Source organism: Ictidomys tridecemlineatus, chromosome 11 (assembly GCF_052094955.1).
Source record: "Ictidomys tridecemlineatus isolate mIctTri1 chromosome 11, mIctTri1.hap1, whole genome shotgun sequence".
NCBI lineage: Eukaryota > Metazoa > Chordata > Mammalia > Rodentia > Sciuridae > Ictidomys > Ictidomys tridecemlineatus.
This window is the reverse complement of record NC_135487.1, coordinates 112,656,941-112,680,766: the sequence shown is the minus strand read 5'-3', so window position 1 is coordinate 112,680,766 and position 23,826 is coordinate 112,656,941. Positions and strand designations below refer to the sequence as shown.

Sequence of the window (23,826 nt, the reverse complement as noted above, 5' to 3'; positions counted from 1 at the left end):
CAATCATATAGTCAGAAAACTTTCTACTGAACAGTTTGCAATTTTATTAAATAGATATTAAATGGACATGTAAGTTATGTCCAAAGTATTGTATCTCAGTGTACTGTCAAGATTACAAAATTCACTTGTTTTATACGGGAGAAAAACAGTGTTTTTATATGTCATGTCAAACATGATGAGACTTCCCTGAAGGTACTCAATGATATATACTTATCTTAGAAAAACAAAGAACACAAAATCAGATATTTTTATGTTTCATGGATTATCTTTTTCACTTTTTAGAAAAATAAGGAACATTACATGATTACACAGGCCTCTCCCTAACCTCTTAAAGATTGAGTTGGGATGGGTGTCATAGGCATCACTTTCCTGGTCTTTTGCAAAGCCCACAAGAAGGTACCCCTATTTTGCATGAATTAGGCACAAATAGAACTTGCCTTCTTGGGTTTTCTATCTATGTCCTTGATCTTCTTTGCCAAAATGTGGGTATGTAGAAATACTTGTGTATGACGCAATCTATGACAGTTTTATCATCTGTATAAAATGATAAAACTGTCATAGATTTTATTCAATTAGAGACCTTTCCTATGGAAATGTTACTAATTTTTATTAAAAGATTGCCATTGTTCATGTAAAACATGAAAAAAAAAATCAGTGAATCTGATAGTGTGAACTTGGGGGACTAGATACTCAGAGCTATGACCAAGCAGAGGGATTCATGCAAAAAAGTATGTGCTTTCCTCTCCTGGGCTCAGTTCTGTTGCACACTCTCTTGCACTCCAGATGATAAGTGATGTCTCTCCAGCAAATGCATGATGAGATCATGGGCATGCCAATCTTGGCATCTGGCCTGCAGCACCTTGCTCCACATCCTGCCCTAGCTCACAAGCACTGTTGTGCAGTATTAGTGGGAATTGTTTTGTGTTGTTGGAAGGCTTCTTGGATACTCAGCAAGCATCAGCCTTTTAATTTTGGAGGCTTATTGTCATTCAGATGTGTAACTCTGCAGGTGTACAGAGTATCAGATTTTACTGTCAGTGGGTTGTACTTGACATGTCTTAAATTGTATGTTTTTTGGAGAAGTTTATATACTTTCTTGAGGACAGGATAGCCTTTTCTTTAATATCCATTTAAAATCTATTCATTTCATTTAGTGGGAGTGTTAACTTGTCACCAAACAGGACTCTACTTAAAAGAAAATTTAAAACTCTTTGGCTTATATGTGCAGGCTGGGTGTGGTGGTACATGTCTGTAATCCCAGCAGTGCAAGAGGCTGAAGCAGGAGGATGGGGAGTTCCAGCCAGCCTCAGCAAGGGCAAAGTGCTGTGCAACTCAGTGAGACCCTGTCTCTAAATAAAATACAACATAGGGCTGAAGATGTGGCTTAGTGGTCAAATGCCCCTGAATTCAATCCCAGATACACCTCCCCAACCCCCACCAAATTGCTTCTACACCCTGATGCCCCTTGACTATGGGATGAGAAAGTCATGCTCCTGAACAATGCAGACAGTGTGCAGGCCAAAGTACAAATGCCTGACAACTTCCTGGACATTGGGATGGCCTGCAGTTGGCTTAGGGGTGGATCTGATGACTGTAGCAAGGACCCCATTGATGTCAACTACAAGAAGCTCAAAAGTGACATTAAGGTAGTTGACAAAGACTCTGAAGAAGCAGAGATCATCAGGAAGTATGTTAGGAACACACACGCACAATGCCTATGACCTGGAAATTTGGATATCTCTAAGGTAGAGTGCAAAGGGGAGAGCCAACACTACAAACCCTTTAAGTAGCTTCACAATCGAAGTTTGCCTGGCACAGGTGCAGGGCCACCAACTTTGCTGGGATCCTGGTCCCCTTCTAGGCATAGCCCTGCCTGAAGCACCTGTGACAGGCTACATGTTTGGCAAAGGCATATTTTTTGCTGACATGGTCTCAAAGAGTACCTACTACTTCCACACATCTCAGGGAGACCAGATAGGCTAAATCCTGTTGGGAGAAGTTGTCCTGGGGAACATGTATGAACTGAAGCATGCTTCACATATCATCCAATTACCGCAGGGAAAGCAGAGTGTCAAAAGATTTGGGCAAAACTATCCCTGATCCTTTGGCTAGTATTACTCGGGAGAGTATAAAGGACTGGGATCTCATAAGGTGTTATCCACATCTGCCTACTATACAATGAATACATTGTCTTTGATATTACTTAGGTAAATAATAAGTATGTACTGAAACTGAAATTCAACTTTAACACATCTCTGTGGGAAACAGAGATGTGAGTTGCACCCTGGTGACTCTCATTTGAATTAACTGTGTGCTCATGCACCAACACACCCAGCAGAAACCTCAACTAAGCTGCCAATGGATGTTACCTTTACTAAATCTCCTTAGAAAGGGTTTTTACATGAACAGGTTAAAAGGTTTTTCTCAATTTTTCAAATCCCTTTTATGTTTAATTTTGCATTGGAGGGTTTGAGGGTTCTATCTAGCCAGGCACAGTCCTGACAGATACATCTGACAGTAGAGGGAAAGTGGGGGAGAGGTTTTTGGTTTGTTTTGTTTGCTTAGACTAGTCTTGTTTAAAAAAAAAAAAAGCCAAATTACAGCACTTGCCTTATTGGTTTCCCAAAAGATGGAAACAATGTGTTTCCACCCTTTTCTCTAAGTGTTCATCTTTAGTTTTAATTCTGGCAATGTGTGATGCATTTATTTTGAGCTAAACATAAAAACTAATTTCATACTAAAAATGCTATCGTTAATAATATTTGTCAACATCATCAGTGATCATTTGCCTATTATGTTTCTCAAAACCAGAACTCTAAAAACACAAATAGTTTTTGGTGGTTACATACATTTTCTTTCTGTTTTTCTTTTTTGTATTTTTATTTAGAGACAGGGTGTTGCTTAGTTGCATAGGCTGACTTTGAACTTGTGATCCTCCTGTATTAGCCTCCTGATCTGCTGGGATTGCAGATGTGCACCACTGTGCCCAGCTAGAAAAAAAATCTTGTCTGGTCTTCTGGTGGTGACATGGACAGAAGCTAATTGAGCCATGTAAGAAATGCTTGCTTGTGCATCAGTCCTATGATGAACCTGTCACCTGTTTACCCCACTAAATTCACATGACCAAGAGTGGAGGAAGCATGAATCCCCAAGGGACAATCAAGGTGCTATTACCAGCAGAAGGGGAAACAGAGGCTGGAAATCACAAAGTAGAGTGGCAGGTATTGCCACCATTCCACCCAGGCTCCTAGGGAGCCTGGACACCTCATCACACACAGTACCCACCATAGCTTTCCAAACTTCCTGAGTTTGAAAAAAGCTGAAGAAGCTGGTGGATTCCTTCTTGCCCTTTTCCTTAATTTTCTCTGGTCCAAGTATTTCTAAGAATTTTAGGACACCTCTGACCACAAGAAATTCTATCCAATTACTGTCCAGGGAGTAGAAGAGTTGAAACAAAACATTTGACAAATTCCTTGACACTGACCTCCTAAGGGAGTCTAAGTTCCTTTCCTCACATATTTTGCCTCCTATCCCAGAAACGTCCATAGGTAAAGTGGTATGATACTTTGGATATTCTTCCTTCTAGCAGGAAGTGGCCATCTCTTTATTTGGGGCTTTCCAGCCTCTGTTTCCCTTCTGCTGGTAATAGCACCTTGATTGTCCCTTGGGGACTCATGCTTCCTCCATTCTTGGTCATGTGATTTTAGTGGGGTAAACAGGTGACAGGTATGTCATCCTTCTGGCTGTAGAAATTGGTCTGGGGTCAGGCATGCGACCTAAGCTGATCCAATGAGGCTCAAAAGCCAGAATGTTCTTGGGACCCACGTGAAAGTTTGGTTTTTTTTCAGCATAGCTGAGCTATAAGGTGCGTGTCTGGAGCTCCTGGGAACCTCAGCTCACAGAGCCTTCTGAATATAGAGGACAGATGGAGACCTTAAGGGGAAAGAGGGAGGGTGGGACCAAATACTGATGATATTGTTTGAACCCCTGGGTCTAGTCAGGTCTGAAATATGTATTTCCACCTCTGGGTGGTTCAGTTAAGCAATCCAATAAATCTCTTCTTCCTGAGTGTAGCAGGAATTACTTTTCTGTAATTCTCAATCAAAAGGATACTAACTAGTAAAGGGCCAATGAGGAACATGGGATGGAGGAGTCATTGGAGCAGACTTCCGGGGGACACTACATCTGGGCCCATCTTGAAGGTTAGGGGGCACCTACAGATACCTAGAATCCCATGTGGTATGAATGCCCGGGATACCACGAGAGACTGGAATTTCTCTAGAGTGGATCTTACCTGCCCACAGCTGATAAGAAGATGCCAATTGACCTGAAAAGCTTTTCTAAACATAGGTAAAGTGATATAGCTGAACCACAAGTCAAAGAATGCTTTTCAGGGTAGTTTTCCCTAGAGAAATAGATCCTGTGCCTGATTCTGGGTAACCCTTCAGGTCCAGGATAACAAAGCAGCTGAAGTGCACCCTTTACTCTGAGAGGAGCTAAAGGGGAAGGGGAAACACACAGAGGATAGGTGCTGGGTCATTCCTTGTTGTCCAGGAAGTTCCTCCATGATAGTTTAGCCACTTGGCTCTGACAGGTTCCCTAGGGAGCAAGGATGCTTGCATCAATCAAAGGTGCATGAAAAAGCTGAGGGTCAATTTCTCAAGTCTCTCTAAGCCATGATCATTGTACTCTTTCATCTCAGTATAGTTCATTATTTTGGGCCCAATCCTAGATTTTAACTTCCTAATTAATTCTCAATTGTGTACTTGCTCAAAGTTTTACACTAGAGGTTACTGTCCTTATGAAGAATTGTATGGCTTCCTAATAAGAATAACAAGAGATGGTAGAAAAATTAAACTTTGATTTAAAACAGCCTCAATATTTAATGTTTATTTTTAAAAATCAGCCTTTGCAAAAAGTCTCATCATAATATAGCACCCAGAGCACGTGTCAGCTTGGATACAAGGTATAAAATCAAGCCACAATAGAAAGGGAACCAGTCAACAATTACTAGGCTCATAACATATCACAGGCTCTTTGAACACTTTAAGATATTAGCTGAAATTATTACAGCTCCTGGAGGATGACTGAGAGCTTCCAAGACTGATAAGAGCTAATGTAATGGGTTGGATGTAATAATACTTTGTTGGGGGAAGGGTGGGGGAATGAGTCAAATTGTCTCTGCTGCACCCTGGTTCCCAGGATGCCAATAGAAGTAAATACAGATTGGTTCATTAGGAAAGGCTCTTTACTGCAAAAACATCATTTGCTCTAGAGCTAGGCTCCCCTGCATGTTGCCACCATAGCTGGGGGCCAGGTTATCAGCCACATGGAAGTCTCTTTATCCCTACCTTATCCCTTCCCTGTTCCCCCATCCTCTGCCCTGTTCCTGACTCAGTACATTCTCCTTTTCTTCAGTGACCAGCTAGGCCAACCAACTTTTGTCACCATCTTTTCTCTCTGTACTAGACTGGTTTTCTTTTCATAGTCACTTGCTATACATATTTTGGGTCTATTATTTTCATTATTTAGTTCTAGAAGGTTGCCATAGTATCAGCAGTAGATAACAAGTACTAGGCAGTGTGCTAACTGCTTTGCTTTAATTGTCTCATAAAATCCTCACCACAGCTCTCTGGTGCTCACTGTCAGTATTTCCATTTACTCCATGAGTATAACATGAAGTTACCAAAGGTAAACTGGTGGATCTGGGATTTGAACCTGAGCAGGCTAGCCCAGGTTCTTCCTGCCAGGCCTTTCTACCTGTAGACATAGGGAGTGGGCGAGGCTGATGTGGGTGGTCTCCCTGTATGATGTTGCGGGTGGAGTTGTGGGTTTGCACTGCCTACCTAGTGAGAGATCCTGGAGTACAATAGATGGCCTGTGGGCTTTGGGTCAGACAGATCCATTCCTATTTACGAGTAAATTATTCAATCTTTCCAAGTTCATTTTTTCTTACCTATAATAAATGTCAGTCCTCAGTACTCCCCCCACCTCCCAAAGTTAGGAAATAATACATAATTCTGGCTATAGAAAGTGAATCTACAGCTGTACCTTTAAGGCCTGGTTCATCCAGTCATTGCATAAGCATTAGCTGAATGTCCACTAAATGTAAGGCACTATTACTAGCACCTGAGGTATGGGGAAGAATGACGATGCCTAGCACAAGTGCAATGACTGAGTAAGAAAGGAAGTGGGCTGGACATAGAATCCTTGGAAACACTAACATTTAGGAGTGGGAGGAAATTCTGCAGCTGAGACAGAGAAATAGCAATAGAAGAAGGACAAGAAGAGAGCTGAGAAGGGGCAGAGGCCATCAGGCTGGACTAGATGAGGTGAAGGAGGCACAGCACTTGCCTTGGATCTCGAATTTAAAGGGGCACCAAAGTTGTGTGCAATGGCAGACACCTATGATCCCAGTGACTTGGGCAGTTGAGACAGGAGAACTGTAAACCTGAGGCTTGTCCTTGCAACACAGCAAGACACCCCCGCCCCCAAAAAGGGGTGGGGATATAGCTCAGTGGTAAATCATCTCTGTAAACGGCACCAAAATAAAAAAAAAAAAACACCTCAGCAATAAAATCATATTTCAGTGCAATATTTAAAATAATCAAATTAATATAAAATTCATGATGAATCAAATATCAACATTTTACATAAAAACAGGATCTGACTCTGCACCTGAGATCCTGCCTCACTTTCCTCACCCTGTGTTCAAGTGGAAAATGTTAAGTAAGACAAGGAAAGAAAACTGGAAATCTAAATTTGGCTGCACAGAGGTTGCTGGTAACCATGGTGAGCTTAGTTTCATGACTTGAGGGTTTAGAAGCCAGATTACAGGTACTGACATTTCTCAAAGCATGATCTGTGAACCATAGCATCAGAGTTATTGGGAGCACTTGTTAGAAAAAAAGGTCAGCGCCCTATACTTAATCTGTTAAATCAGAACCCTAGGGGTGGGGTGGACGTAGGGAGGTAGACTAGTAATTTGTACGTGTTATTTTTAATTTTTTGCTGAGCTGGATTAAAACCCAGGGTTTTGTGATGTTAGGTAAGCACTCTACCACGGAGCTATGTCCCCAGCCTTAACTTTTATTTTAAACCTCTTTGCAAAGAGCCATAGCCAAGTAGGAATGATGCATGGCATTTTTGGTTGAAAGGCGATGCCAGCAAGCCATTGAGATAATGATTATGTTAAGATGTGCATTAAATTGGACATTGGACCCCTGCTGTCCTCCTAGGCCTGTTATTTTGGAGCTCTTGTGGGACTCCTGGAGAGTTCCCATTGTTTGGGGAAGTGTGGTAGGAGGGATTTCCAGAGGAGGGATTTTCCTGTTGGTGTGGTGTGTCCCAGGAGAAGGCTGCATGTGTGGTGTTCAAAGGAGTTTTGGAAATAAAGTTTGTTCCTACTTGAGTGGCTTGTGATTTTGTGCCCAGCCAGACTGTGGCAACTCTTTTATGCACACCAAAGGACGACATTAGGGTGAACCTAGAGACATATTATGATATTCCCTTTGGTCTGTGTTCTAGGTCTGAATCTGATCAATAATTAAAAAAAAAAAAGTAGGTGCCCTTTCTCACTGAGTTATATCCTCAGCCCTTTTTACTTTTTAAAAAGTTTATTTTGGTGGTATCAAATCCAGGGCCTCATGCATGCCAGGCAAGCATTCTACCACGGAGCTCCATCCCCACATCTCCAGCAGCCCCTACTTTCCGTTTTGAGAAAAGGTCACACCAAGCCACCCAGGTGCCCCAGAATTTGTGATCTTTCCACCCCAGCACACCCATAGCTGGGTTTACAGTCATGTGCCACCACACCAGGCTGTTTAATAATTTTATCAGTAACTTAAATGGAAGGAAAAAATAGCTCTGTTTAATTAAGTCTTTAGTCCTGCCCAGCTGCAGACTCTTTGGTTCATTCTTTCCTTTATTCAGCAAACAAGTGCCAGCCCTCCTAGATAAGAGAAATGCAGAGCTGAACAATGAAGGAGACAGATGCAGCTCCTGGTCTCTCAGTGGGGGTGAAAGAGATATTGACCAGGTAGTAACAATCAAATGTTATGACTATCAGGACACAGGGAGGACTGTGAGTACAGGTAATGGGAACCTCAGGTTCTCAAGTAGTCTGGGCCTCAGTGAAGGGCTTTCTAAAAACTGATATTTAAATTGAGGTCTGAATATAGAAGTATGAATTAGTTAAATAAGGAGGGGGATTTCAGAAGAAAAGGGGGTTCAGGCTAGGGGAAAACCCTATAATAAAAGGGTCTGAGTTGGGTGTAGTGGTGTACACCTATAAGCCAGTTACCAGAAAGACTGAGAAAGGAGGATTACAGTCCAAGGGCAAGCTCTGGCAATTTAATGAGATCATTTTTCAAAACAAAAAATTCAAAGGACTCGGATTATATCTCAGTAGTACAGTAACCCTGGGTTCAATCCTTTGTCCTGCCAAACAAAACAAAATAAATGAAATGGTCTGAGATGAATCCACAGGCAGACAGACCAAGAATATCCCCAGATCTTTCCATAATACAAACCACCTCAAAGATGTCCAAATCTGCTTTCAGTCCTGCTCTGCCTACAGGGCTCCTGAACACAGGAACCTCAAACTCAGCATGTCCCAAATCAAACTTAAGTACACCTAAACTTGCTTCTTTTTTATGTTATCTTCCCATTCACCTCGTTTCCCAAGCCAGAAATATGAGAGTCATCCTGAGGCATGAGTGGAGAGAATAGCTGGGTATATAAATATGGAGCCCAGCTTTCGGAAGGAAATTATCATGAAAACGCATGAGACCACTTAGGGAGAATTTGATAGTGTGAGCAGAGAAGAGGTAAAATAGATGGAGTCTCAAGGAACAACTACATTTAAGGGAAAGTATTCCCTTAAAGAAGAAAAAAAGGGAGAAACAAAGAGTCTTGGCATCACAGAAACCCAGGGAAGAGTGTTTTGAGAAGTGGGAAAGTTTGATTGAAAAATGCCACACGGGTCATGTATAAGGAATGAGGATGTAGTCACTGGGCTCCACAATTAGAAAACCATTGGTAATCTTGACCAGACCAGCATCAGTGGAGTCGGGGCAACAGGGATTAGGCTGCAGTAGGCAGAGAAGGAACCAGGAGAGCATGTGGAGACAGGGAGAGTAACTAGCCTTTTCAACAAGCTTCACTATGAAGGGCAGAATCTGGGTGCAACTTACGTTTGAGGCATGGATTTAATTTTATTTTTAAGGCAAAAGAGATTCCAGCATACAAAATACTGATGAAAAAAGCTGGTAATGAGGCAAAGGGGAACACTACAGGAGAGAAAAAATAAAGTCCTTGAGGAGATGGGAAGGGATTTAAATGTTGAACAAATGAGAATTATTCCTAAGAAAGAATAGCAACTTCCACTCTGATAGGAGAAAAAAGAGATAGAGGTCAGACTGTGGACACACTTACAAGTTGGGAATATGGAAGTCGATGGAATCCTTGACTTTGGGGATATGCCTGTAATCCCAGCAACTGGGGAGGCTGAGGCAGGAGGATCATGAGTTCAAAGCCAGCCTCAGTAACTGAGTGAGACCCTGTCTCTAAATAAAATACAAAATGGGGCTGAGGACATGGCTTTTTTTTTTAATCATCAAATGTCCTGTTCAAAAATATTAGAGAATATCAAGAGAAAAGCTCCCTTAAAACTGTTCTCTTTTTCTTTTGAAATTTTCTATTGTTTCCACCACTCAGCAAATGTTACCTGCTTCTAAGGCAGGATCAAGCTTACAAGGAACAAGCTCAATCCTTGGGAAAACTCCTGCTTCAATTCAGGGGAAGTCATGCCTTGGTGGGTTTGAATGAAATTGTTGAGGATGCGATTCCTTGTGACTTTGCCAGCATCGTCCCACTCTTGTAAAAAGCTTAAGAGCCTGCTAATTCCTGCCTGTTATTTTATAAAAGTCATGATCAATCAGTAGTCCTGAGGTTGGCCCACTACTCCCAAAGGACACTCGATATGTGATTCCAGGAAGGGTGTCCACTTAGCCTAGCCAAGCAAGACAACTGGGTGGAAAACTGTGGATCAATCTCCAAACCTGGAACTGCAGCTGGTAGTGGATAGTGGAGGCAGCTGGACAATGAAACCAAAGGGCACTGTCTTCACAGGATACTAATAGATGCAATATGGAGAGGAGAGACCCTCTGGGTTGGCAGAATAGGACACTGCAGGCTTCCTACCTTCACAGCTGTGTGAGGGGGTACATTTTCCATTTATGGCTCAGTTTAAGCTTTTTGATGTTCCATAAACAAGATAAACATATATATTGGGCAAATCTGCAACTGCCAGGAGTGGTGGCTCCTGCCTATAATCCCAGCAACTGGGGAGGCTGAGACAGAAGGATCAGGAGTTCAAAGCCAGCCTCAGCAACTGAGTGAGACCCTGTCTCTAAATAAAATACAAAATGCGGCTGAGGACATGGCTTGGTGTTCGAGTGCCCCTGAATTCAATCCCTGATACTCACCCCCTACACCCACCCCTCCCTCCCCCCCAAAAAGAAAAACCAAACCCAGCAACTGAAAACTACCCTCTTGGCTCCTTGCTGGTAGACCCTCTTCTTTCTCCTTTCTGTTGCTATCCCCTCCCTACACGACTGTCCAAGGCTCCCAACTCTTTCTTTTCAGATGCTCCCAAGTGCGTCCCTCAAAAAAGCAACCATTTTCCAAGGAAATTTAAAAAAAAAAAATCAAAGAAAAGCCTGTCTAGCGCCAGGTGGGGAACATTTTAACTAGACAGGAAGCTCCTTTCTAGTCCTCTTCTAACTTTCTCCGTGAAGAGGCGGAAATCGCCATAACTTTTCATGGTCTCCAAGGCACCTCCACAGAGCAGAGCCTGGCAGAAGCGAGGAGCAGCCCTGCGATGCTGGGGGCGCCCCTGAGCTGCTCAGGCTCCTCTCGCCTTCTCCCAGGACCAACTCCGCTGGGATGCCCTACACTGAGGCGCAAGACCCTGGCACCTGCGCCCCCTACTGGCCTCAATAGACACTCGGAAGCGCGCGGTTCTTCAGGTCAAACGTGGGTGACAGTTAAGAATCTAAGTAACTGACTGAACTGCTCCCAACCGCTTGAACCCAGGACTGGAAACTGAGTCTGATCATCCCACCTCTGAGCCTAGGAACACCTTTTCCTATTTCAAGTATTTTCTACTTGAATGGAAATAGGACAATAGGTCTAAATAGAAGCAGGTGTCCTGGTGAAGGATTTGGTGGTCAGCGGCTTAGGGTCACCTGAGGACAGAGGGGTCATGCAGGGTCATGGGGCCCATTGGCCACGGGGTGGAGACCTCCAGTGCCAGCAAGCATGGAGCCCTCAGAGTCACCGGGGACAGGATGTCCCAAGCTTGGACAACCAGATTTGATGTATCCAGTTTTCCAGTGGTTGTGGCCTCAGGCACCTGAATTAATGAGGAGCCTGGGGACATCACTGGGGGACAGGGCTGAATGGACAAGCAGCAGGGTACCATGGAGGACTCAGGAGCTGCCACTGTCTTGAGCAGCCTCTTTCCCTGTCCTGAATCCTGCCTGTCCCTTCAAGTAGAACTTGGAGGGGAAACCAAGTCTCACTTAAGGAGTGAGAGAAAATGGGCTTTACCCCAACTAGACAATAGTTTCCACCTAGAATTAAACGCTGATTGTTGGACTTAGAGTGTCCAGAGTGCTCACCATTACTGCATGGAACCACAGTAATGAACAAGTCCCAAGTCGCCCTAGATTTGCAAGCCCTTTCTCAGGTTCCATCATGCCCCAGCTTTTCTTCCTCCGGTGAGTACAGATATCACTCAGCTATTACTCTGTGGGTCTTCTAACCCATAAACACATTATATCTCCTAATTTAGGTGTTCGTTTATCCTTTTAAAATTATTTGCCACTTATACACTCTTACATTTTTTTTGAAGTATTTCATTTGGGGAAAACCATTTTAAATGGTATTGATTTCAAAAGTTTGCTTTCTAGTTATATATATTTCTATTAATAGAAATACATTTGAATTTTGTTTGTATACATTGCACCCTACAATTTAGTTAATTCCGCTCATTAGTTTTAATATTTTGGGGAGTTTTTTACCCAGAATCTTTGGGATATTCTATATGGACAACCATATCATCTGTAATAGAAATAGTTTTATCTCTGTCTTTCCCAGAATGGATGCCTTTCTTCTTCTGCACTATCTCATTGGTTAGGACTGACATAGAATGCTGATGTGACTGGTGAGGGTGGCCACTTTGCCTTTTTACCAGTGTGAGGGGAGGGCATTTGGTTTTCCCCAGGAAATATGATGACTGTGATGTTAGCTAATCCATTTCATAGATATCCTTTATCAGTTTGATAAGTTTTTCTTCTATTTCTAATATGCTATTTTTTTTATCTTCAAGAGATGTTCTCACTGAATTGCCTTTGCCCCTTTGTCAATAATCAATTGACCATACTGATGGGGCCCTCTTTGTGTAGGTTAATCTTTTTGCTTTTTTCATTTATGTGTTTATCCCTTTGCCCATAGTACAATATCTTGTTAACTGTGGCTTTATAGTGAGTCTTAAAATTGGGTAGTGCAATACATATTGTCAAATACAGTTTTATGCCAACTGATATTATTATGTAGTTTTAGTATTTAACTATCAACATAGTGAATTACAACAATTAATTATTTTACAGAGAGCCAGTCAGGCATCCCTGGGTTTAACCCAGCAATTAGGGAGATTTTCCCCCCACAAAGAAAACCAGTAAGATATATAGATATAAAAGAATGCATTATGAGATTTGTCCCACAATTGTGAAGGCCAGGAAGTCCCATGATATGCCATCAAAGCTGGACCACCAGGTGTAATTCAGTCTGAGTCCACAGGCTTAAGAAGCAGGGGAGCTTTCACTGCAGAGTTGAAGTGATGACTGTCCCAGCTCCAGAAGACAAAGTGAATTAGTTATTCTTCCATCTTGATTATTATTGCTGTTGTTATCCTTTGCAGTATTGGAGAATGACCCCAGAGCCTTCTACATACTAGGCAAGCAATCTGCCACCGAGGTACATTCTAGCCATTTTTATTTTATTTTATTTTGTGACAGGGTCTCACTGAGTTTTCCAGGCTGGCCTTGAACTTGAGATCTTCTTGCCTTAGCTTCTCAAGAAGTGGGAGTACAGGTGTGAGCCATCATGCTCAGCTCTCTATCTTTATTTTTTATGGGACTGTGGATGAATTGAATAATATGTACCCACTTCAGTGAAGATGGATCTTCTTTCCCAGTCCTGGGCCAAATACTAATCTTTACACAGGCAGAAAAAAAATGTCTCACCAGTTATTGGTGTGTACTTTAATGCAGTTGAATTCACATTAGAAAAAAAAACCACACCCACTTATTGTATTGCTCATTTTGTACATTGCTGGAATTAATTTTTAATACTTTATTACAAACTTGCATGTATGTTCATGAGGGTTATTGATATGTAGGTTCTGGGGTTCTTTGGTTAAGTTTCTTTTAGAAAGCAGGGATCTCTTTAGTATTGTATTAAGGTCATGCTGACTTCACAAAATAAATCATTAAATATTTCCTCCTTTTCCATTTTCTGAAAAAAAAATTCTGTAACTTTTATAATGTTTCTTCTTGTTAACAAAATTATCCAGTTAACTAATATGGACATAGAGATTATTTTTTATTATTAATATGGTTTCATTTTGAGTTAGTTTAGTAGCTTGGGGTTTTCAAGAAATGAATCCACATTTGAATTTATATGATAGGGTAGTTTATAATGTTATAAAATTTCCATATTATGCTCTTGATATTTTTAGGATCTTTAATGATATTCCATGCCATTCTTGATAATACTAATGTGTGTTTTCCTTCTTTTTTCATAAATACCAGTTAGAATATTACATTTTTTACTTTCTCAGAAAATAACATTTTCAAAAATTAGAGGAAGAATTGTGGGAGAGAGAATCTGAACAGTGGAGTTGGAGAGTCAGAAGAACCACTGAGAAGGTAATGAAGGTAATGCATAGAGCTGATATGTCCATTAACTCAAGTGTGACCTCAAGGAAAGAAGTGCTGGACTCACCTAGGGAGTTATTCCTTTGTGGTTCTGCACCCAGATATCTGGGTATGGGCTTCATGCCACTGTGGGTCTATGCTGGCAGCAGTCACGAAGGAGAGCTCTGTGCAAATGGAGGAGAGCAAGGGAAAGCTGGAACCCACCAGTTCCTCTCCATCTGTTCATCACCACATTAAACCAGAAGAGTCCTAAATTTATAATCTAGACTAAAATTATAATTGATATTTTAAGAAAACATGCAATTCATAAATGTGTGTGCAACTAATATAAGAGTTTCAAAATACGTGTAGAGAAAAATGACAAGAATTAAAGGAAATCTACCATCACATATAGAGTTATAAACATTTGTTGTCTGTAAAAGGTAGAACAAGTACAAGAAAAGAAAAAAGTGTGTATGGCTATAAAAGATTTAAATACTACAAGGGTATTTAGATTATTATATCTAGCAGATAGAGAAGAAACATTCATTTCAGGATTACATGAACATTCACCAAAGTAAACTGTAAGGAACATCCTGGTTATAGTATTAATCTTGTATTTTCCACACATACTTATGTGCTTAATGTTCGGTCCCTCACCGATGGCACTATTAGGAGTGGTGGAAACTTTGGGAACGGGAACTATTTTGAGGAAGTCAAGTCATTGGAGGCATGTCCTGGAAGGAGGCAATAAGGACTTGGACCTCTTCTGCTCTCTCACTTCCCACACACCGTGATGTGAACACCTTTGCTCCACCACATGACCCCAACCAAAGTGTTTGGCTTCACCACAGGTCAAAGAGAAGGGGCAAAGAATCCATGGATTTAACCTTATAAAACATTTGCTTAAACATATTTTTCCTTCTTTTAAGTTGTTTATCTTAGGTATTTTGTCACAGTGTTGGCAAGTTAACTCATACAATATAAAGTGAGTCTCAAGATTTTCTTAAGAATTTTTTTCAGTGTATATTATTTGACAACAGAATTAAATTATGTGTCAAAATTGTAAGTATCTGAAAGATAACCAAACCTTTTGGAATTGAGTAGTGTATTACTTTTTAAAATACATATGTGTTAAAAAAAATTACAAGGGAAATTGGAAATTATTTTGAGCTGAAGGATAACTGAGATTCAACCAAGCAACAGCAGTAGTAGGTAGATGAAGAAGATCTTAAAAGAGCATTTCTACGTCCACCTGCTTACATTAGAAAAAGACACATAAAATCAAGGACGTCTTGAGCTCCCACCTTGGAAGCTACAAATAAAGAAAGGAAATAAGCCAAAGTAAATGGATGAAGGGAAATAATAAAGATAGGAGGAAAAATAAAAGAGAAAATGATGACACCATAAAGAAAAACAATAAAATGGAAAATGATTCTTCAAAAAGCTGAGAGCAAGACCAAGCAAGAGAGAGAAGTGCAATAAGCAATACCAAATACAAAAAGCATCTCACTAGATCCTAATGTACTACAATAATGTAGTATTGTGTGTCTTCCTGTAAGGTTCTATTGTAAAAAAAAAAAACATTTAATTCAATGACTACATATTTTTTTAAAAATCCAGAAAAAAGTGAAAAATCTGAATAAGTATATATACATGTGATAGTAACCAAATTTATAAAAACATATCAAATGTACTCTAAAACTATGACTTCATTGGTGATTATGTCATATATTTAAGAGAGAAATAAGACTAACCTTATCCAAAGTTTTCTGATAGCATTCCCTGGATATACGATACAGCCAAACCCATAATATGAGGTCAGAAGGATCCTGGTCACAAAATGCCCAAACAACACTTAAATGTTTTATTAAAACTTATAACTAGTATCACTTTTTTCAGTGCTGGTGATCAAACCCAGGGCCTTGTGAACCCTAGTCAAGGATTCTACTGCTGAGCAAGCACCTCAGTCATCCCAAGGGCGTCCACCGACCGGCAGGCGGCGGCGGCCCGCGAGGGGGCGGCGGCTTCGGGCTTTGTGGCCGCGGCGCGCGCGGCGGGGCCTGGCCGGCAGGGGGCGCGCCGCCGCCGCCAGGCGCTCCGGAGCCCGCGGCCCTCCCGGCCGCTCAGCCCGCGAGAGGAGTCGAGGCCGCCGCGCTCGCGCCTCGCCGGCCCCTCCCCGGGTCTCCGCGGCCGCCGCGCCGCCCCCTCAGGATAGCTAACTGCCCAGAGAAACAGAGTGGAAAATGCAAAACAACGAAATTATAAAACCTGCCAAATACTTCTCAGAGTGGGAAAAGAGCATCTTGCTTGCTTTGGTAGAAAAGCACAAATATGTGCTGGAGTGCAAGAAAAGCGATGCCCGAACTATCGCCCTCAAGCAGCGGACCTGGCAAGCGCTTGCCCACGAAGACAACTCTCAGCCCAGCGTGTCGCTGCGGGATTTCAAACAGCTCAAGAAGTGCTGGGAGAACATCAAGGCTCGGACCAAAAAAATTATGGCCCAGGAAAGGAGAAAGTGAAGCGAAGCGTCAGCCCACTGCTGAGCACCCACGTCCTGGGGAAGGAGAAGATGGCCAGCATGCTGCCCGGGCAGCTGTACTTTCTGCAGAGCCCGCCCGAGGAGGAGCCCAAGTACCATCCTGATGCCGCAGCCCCAGAATCATTTGCTGTTTCAAATAGAGAACTGTGCGACGATGAGAAAGAGTTCATACATTTTCCGGTATGTGAGGGGACCTCTCAACCTGAACCCTCGTGTTCAGCTGTCAGAATAACAGCCAATAAAAACTACAGGAGCAAAACCTCTCAGGAAGGTGCTTTAAGAAAGATGCATGAGGAAGAACACCATCAACAAATGTCCATCTTACAACTGCAGCTGATACAAATGAATGAGGTGCATGTGGCCAAAATCCAGCAGATAGAGCGAGAGTGTGAGATGGCAGAGGAGGAACACAGGATAAAAATGGAAGTTCTCAATAAAAAGAAGATGTATTGGGAAAGAAAACTACAAACTTTTACCAAGGAATGGCCTGTTTCTTCATTTAACCGGCCCTTTCCCAATTCACCCTAAGACTTTGGGGGTGGCTCCCTTGTAATCAATCTGTGTTGGCAAAGGAAATCTGGAACATGAACTTGCGGTCAGTAACCTGTAACAGAGCTACAACTAGGAAAATTAGAGTGGTAGTAGTCACTTATTTAAGAATACATTCAGGTAAACAGCTGCACCCTATGTACCCCTTAAGTGGCAAAGAAGCTGTTATAGTTTCTGAAAATTATCTCTGAGTGCTATAATTCTGAATGTATTGTCTCTTAATTAGAATTCATGTAAGAACCATGTGTGAGTATTGTATCTTTTTCTAATCAAATGCAAGTGTGACTATAAAGGAGTGTGGCTGATGTTTTTCTTTTTTTAAGCAGACAACAGAATTTTTCTATCAAATGAATGCTCTCCCCATTGAAAGTGGCTGTCCAGGCAGGGTGCCCACCCATTTCTCCAGTGGCTGTGTTATTACTCAGAACTTGCTAGAGGTCTTTAAGGAATTTCTGCAAAAGCTGCAGCACCTCTTTCATTTTTTCCAGTGTCATCCTCTGACTGTGGATTTTCTGTTTCCAAAAAGCCCAGCATTTGAAAGGATAGTTTCTAATGTGGCTCATAAACTGCCTTTTAAGGATCTTCCCAAAAGAGGAATTCCAAATACTGTCTCCAATAGTAGAGAGTTTTGTTGGGAACTAAGGATGTAACAACTTTGAGGGAGAAATGTTTATTTAGGTTTCTACACTGTTATGTTTGTTTTATTTAAAAAAGACTTGGAATTTAAAAAAAAAGGAAAAAAAAAGAAAAGTAAATCTCAAAAAATTAAAAAACGGACATGGCATTGGGAGCACCTGTGTCTGGAGCTGATCTCTGGGGCTGCTCTCCTTCCTGTCTCCTTTGGTCCCCTTATGCTGTGGTCGCAGGCCTCCATTAGGATAGGAGTCCCTTAGGTGCTGTGGCAACATGCCACTTCTTCAGGCTTCAGTGTTGCTGGCATCTCCAGCTGACATGCCACCTTGCAGAGGAGCTGAGGTGCTGTAACTGGATGCAGAGAGAGTCTTTGGGGAGATAATCCTGCAGTTCCTGGACACAGTGGCACATGGAATGTTGACATATCCAACCAGACCTTGAAAGACAAATATGATGCCATGAAGGTCATTTTACTGTCTTTGAGGAGAACCTGAGGAAAACTACTGCAGAGAACCAGGAGCCAGTCACTAGGCAGTTGGCCAAGAAGGCCCAGGAAGCCAGCCACCTCAATGCAGAGAAGGAAAGGGACTCCAGGAGACAGCAGGCCTGGCTGCAGAAAGAGCTTGCCGAAGCCACAAAGGAACCGCTGCCCATTGAACAGGATGATGACACTGAAGTCATTGTGGGTGGGACAGAGCACACAGAGGAGATCTCCCCTGTGCAAGCTATCAGCAGAGCAGCTGCTAAGTGACTCTCACAGCCCGCTGGAGGTCTTCAGGATTCTATCACTAATACCTTTAGGAGATGCTCTGTCTCTCCATTTCCAGTCCCCCAAGACAATGTGAGCACTCATCCTGGCTCTGGTAAACATATGAGGGTACCAACTACTACTGCCTTATGTGTCTTTGATGCACATGATGGGGAAGTTAATCCTGTGCAGTTCAGGGCAGGTTCCCTATTACTGGCCACAGGTGAATGGAAATGTTAAGTTATGGGAAGCATTTGAAGACAAATATGAGTTCAAAGGCTCCCTATCTGGTAGTAATGCTGGAATTACAAGCATTGAATTTTTTTTTGAGAGAGAGAGAGAGAGAGAGAGAGAGAGAGAGAGAGAGAGAGAGAGATTTTAAATATTTTTTAGTTTTTGGTGGACACAACATCTTTATTTTTACGTGGTGCTGAGGATCTAACCCAGTGCCCCATGCATGCCAGGCAACCATATTACCACTTGAACCACATCCCCAGCCCCAAGCATTGAATTTTCATTTTTTTCTTTTTCTATTTTTTATTAGTTCTTTTTGGTTATATATAACATTAGGATTCATTTGATAGTACTAGAGCTTACAACTTCAAATAATTTTGGAAACTGAATCTGGACTGTGGATGATTATTGATTATAGCACATGCTCACAGGACATAGTGGGAAAGTGTTCCCTGCTGATTTCCTGCTGGACAATGCATGGATGTCTCAGGAAGTCATGACCTGACTCTTGAACTCTGGGATCTATGCAAGAAAGCATAAAGAGAGCATTTGCAGGATTCAGTTACAATGATGTTGTTTGCACAGAGCAATGTGTGATGAGTGGACTTTTTGACAAGAAAAGTCATTTCAGGGACATCTGGTCAGAGTGTGGTGTGAGAAATGGAGCTGTTGGGGAAGATTTTTGCTTTGGATCTAAACCCAGAAAGGACTGAACTTCTGAGCTCTTCCCATGATGACTTGCTGAAAATCATTGATTTTCAGACAAATGCTCTCAAGCAGAGGTTCAGTGCACCTGGATTCAAGTGCAGCTCTGTACCAGAGTCTTCAGGCCTGATTGCAGTTATGTGGCAGCAGTCTTGGCCAAGGGCTCTCTCTGTTCTCTCTCTATGTCTGGATAGTGCTCACAGGGAAAGAGGAGAAGGTTCTTTCAAAACAGCACAGCTGCTCCCTTAGGCTGGATTCAGTGAGGCCCGACTGCTAAGTGAGCCAGACTTACAGTGCATGGGGAATTTCTCTAGAATTCTTTTGCTGTCAACGAGTCTCTGCCTGGGCAGGTACAGCTGGATTTGGAATGCACTGGGTATGGTTTACAGTCTTGACTCCAGTGCTCTTCTGGTCTCTCCCAGAAGCTCTTCTGTCAACACTGTGGTGTGGTCTCCCTCCAGTGTACATGTTGTCAGTGTGAACAAAAGCAGCAAATCTATGCTAAGGGCACAGAATTGATGACCTTCAGGAGAGTAGGAGGGATGCACACAGTCCTGTCCTATGGGCACAGGTCCTTCCAGAGAAGAGCCCATGTCATGCAACATGGTGGCCTTCCTTTGTACAGGATTTCTGAGAATTTTGACTAAGCTCTCTAATGGCTCCGAGGAAAAAATACTGAAACAGCCTGACCCTGCAAGTCACCTGGCCAAGGATCAGGCTCTTGTCTCAGTTGGTGTGGGAAACACTAGTAATTCTGATCTTCCATACCTCATTGGGGAGCCACAGGGTCCCCTCTAGCTCTTCTCACTGGATGACAGTGCCAGTGACACCCACATCTCCAGGTTTGTCCACAGCTGTGCTGCTCCCATCCAGTTCTACCAGATGCACAGCTATGGGAGGCCATCCTTGCACGTGATTTGAGTTACCTCCCTGGCTGGGTGAGAGACGCTTAGAAACAACTGTGTTAGAGCCTTCCCCAACCTTTTCCAGGTCTGAGGGCTTGTCCTTGCAGAGGCATGTCTGGCCACTGCCCTGAAGACCCAAGCATCACCCCTGACCTTGGGATGCTGCCCCCTTCATCTTCATTGGATGATATTTTCCCTGGAAGTTTTTGTTCCCCAATAAAAGCCCACTCCCTGACATGTTCTCTCTCTCTCTCTCTCTCTCTCTCTCTCTCTCTCTCTCTCTCTCTAGCCTCTTCTGTAAACCTCGCCACCACTTTAGGTGGCTGGAGGCAGGAGCTAGGAGAAGCCATCTCAGAGCTGGTATTAAAGGTAATGAGAGTCTTGTCTCTTTAATTTTAAACTCCCTAGCAGTTACTTATGAACCAAACCTTCTTTCATGAAGTCAGCGCTGGTCGCATGGCAGACACAGCCCTTCAACTGGAGGTCCTTTGCCTAGTGGACTTGCTCTAAGCATTGGATTAGAGGAAATCCCAAACACAGGGCCTGGGCTGATCATTGGGCTCTCATGAACTCATTATTGCTGAAACCTGAGGTCTTTTGAGTGGTCTTAAAAACTTTGACTCCATCCAGCTCAGTTCTTCTACATATCTACTTCTTGGTCAAGAAATGTATATTGATTTGGTTAGAAAAATTTTTGAGACAGGCAAGAACATGTGCCAGCCTTTTCAAGTGAGGTGGGTTTGTGACAGAGTTGAAAATTGGGCTCCTGAATCATTTTGCAAATGCATGGAAGGTGTGTGCTTGCCACATTCTTACTGATGATAAAGGATTAGAGGTATCTGATGTATTTTCTCCAGAGCTGCTGGTGGTGATTCCAGCCACTGACCCTCTCCAGTCCTGCATGCACTGACCTTGGAGTTCAGTGCAGGAAGCCCAGTCCAAGGAGCATGGTGGTGTTGTGTTTCCTGTTGGGCTGTGATGAAGGCTTCAGAAACATTTATCCTTATCCATTGACCTGTGTAAGATTTTAATTCTGTGTCAGTGTCCATAACATCATGCTTTTATCACATTTTCATTTGCACTTTTTTCTTCCACACTTGTTCTCTGGACATGAGGTACATGGGTACCAGAAAAGGAGAAAGGAATGAGGCATCTTTGCTCTGACAGGGACATCATTTTCATTTTCCATCATTTCTCTGCTTGCATCTTCTTTTTTGTTTTGCCATTCAAAGAACTTGTATTGAGGGGAGTGGAATTTCACAGCCAGGGCACATCTTTAATTTATTTAACTATGTATGTTGCCCAACAGAACTTGATCATAAATTAAAAAAAGAATCAAGAATCAAGAAAGGCAGTCTTCAAATTGCAGGGTGGGTCAAGCCCATAGAGACATTTTGATTTCTTTATTTTTATAATCTTTCTTACATCACTGCATAATGATAAACTTGCCAGAAGAAAAAGTTTGTCTTCACTGGTAAGTGAGCTATTCAGGACAAATAGTATAAACATGAAAAGTTTTCTGGATAGAAAAGGCACAGACAAGTAAAAGAATGTGTACAGGGCAATGACCCAGACAGAGCAATATGACAACTGTGGCAAGAAGAAGAATGAGAAGAAGCCACAGAAGATTCAATGAACAGGACTGAAGGCTTTGTTGCGCACAGAAAATTTTCTAAATTCACATGACACACAGAGGACCAACAGTTACTTGCATTAATAATTTTCCTTCATTGTGTCCAATTCCTTTAGTTTGTCCTGGTGACAATGACAGTACCTGAGCCAGGAGAAGAAAAAGAAGAGATGTCGAAGACCAGAGTTAGAGAACCCAGCCAACACCCCAAACTACAGAGAAAATAACTGAATCTAGGGAGCAAAAACAACCAGTGTTTAGGACACCACAAACAGCCTGCACCCCAAATCATACACAGTTTAGCCTTTACCACACAAGGTTCCAGGACTTCCCTCTCATTAGCATGCATATGCCACATAAAAAACCAAAAGTCGTCAGATGGACAAGTATTCCAAATGAATTTAACTTCCAGTTTAAAACTTGTTAGGTATAAATTTATAAACCAATTGTGAATATAATTTTTTATGTGCTGTCTAGTACAATGCTTTGCAATGAAACTTAAATATGTACAGAATCACACATATATAATACACATATGAATATATGTGATATATGTATATGTTAAAATATTGATCAAAGGCTGGGGTGCAGTTCAGTGGTAGAATGCTTACTTAGCACACAGAAGGACTTGAGCTCAAACTTCCTGTATTATGAAAGTTGATCAAAATGTTATGTATCACAAAAAAAGTAGTGTGGTAAGAGGAGAGCGGGTCAGAGCCAGGCTCTAGTTCAGGAATCTGGGGTCTATGAACAAGAAGAGCTGGGACTGAGCCATGGTGTTACACCTTAGCTGGTACATGGGAAAACAGTGATGGGGAAGACTGTGTTAGAAGGAAATGAAGATGTGGCTCAACACCACACCCACCATGGCAGCTCCAAAAGGGGAAGGCAACAACCTGATGTATGCTTATCAGTTCCTGCCAGCTGGGTACTGTGCTTAGCACTTCACAGATGTTTCTTACTTAAAGGCCACAATTAAAAATCCATGAAATTGTCCATTTTTATTTGACAATTGAGGTCATCATCTGAGAAATAAGTATTCAGGGCAACCAGAGACAATAAGGACTAACATGACCCAAGAATATCTGGCATGAGAATTTCAAGGTTCAGACTTAGAGAAACCTGAGCAGAAGTGATTGAGGATATGGCCATGCAGGTGATTGGAGACGGCGAATCAATTGGAGCTCCCAAAAGGCAAAACAGAAGACACAGAGTGGAATGATGTGTCAAGAGGTTGAGGAGTGGGGCCTCTGTTAACACTCAAATTAACCTAGGGAAGCAACATAGAGTCTGGATATTGAAGAGAGCCAGAGAAAGTTGGTGAACATGCTTATCTGAAGAGGCAGGCAAGAGATTGGGGAAGGACTGAAAGTCAACCATGTGAAATAAATGTGCCTTCCACCCAGTGCTTTCTTCACGTCCTCGTTTCCTTAGAATCAGGAGCATTTTGCCACATACTGAGGTCCCCCTAGGTGAAGAAAAGGAAGCCACTCTAGAGAGTGTGGAAGGTCTATAAAAATGAGACAGAGCCTAGTGATGTGGAAGGAAGACCAACTAAAAAGCAAAGCACTTTATTAGGTCTCTAAGCCGTGTAAACCCCAGCTTGTCTATTAAAGTCTCAATGCCACACTTTGCCAGTTGGGTCGTGTAAAGTATAAAAATATAGTAAAACCTGTCCTACTATAAATGAAATTGGAAAAAACAGGCTCCAGGCCAATATATGGCTCACACCTATAGCCAAACTTCCATAGAATTTTTGTTTTTGCCTTTTTATATTTTACAATAATTTTCTTACATTTTTTAACTTTAGAAGTTTATAGTCATATGTAGCAGTGGATTCATCTATGCAATTTCAGTTCATGATTTGCCCCTTTCCCTCTCTCTTTTTCCTCCCATCC

The 23,826-nt window shown here is 42.2% G+C and overlaps 3 pseudogenes; all 3 read left to right on the top strand.

Moving 5' to 3' along the window:
* Nucleotides 1–1,395: 1,395 nt before the first annotated feature.
* LOC144368649 (poly [ADP-ribose] polymerase 1 pseudogene) lies at nucleotides 1,396–16,200 on the top strand (annotated as a pseudogene).
* LOC144368304 (myb/SANT-like DNA-binding domain-containing protein 3 pseudogene) lies at nucleotides 16,080–17,314 on the top strand (annotated as a pseudogene).
* Nucleotides 17,109–19,912, top strand: LOC144368648 (autophagy-related protein 16-1-like; annotated as a pseudogene).
* Nucleotides 19,913–23,826: the final 3,914 nt, after the last annotated feature.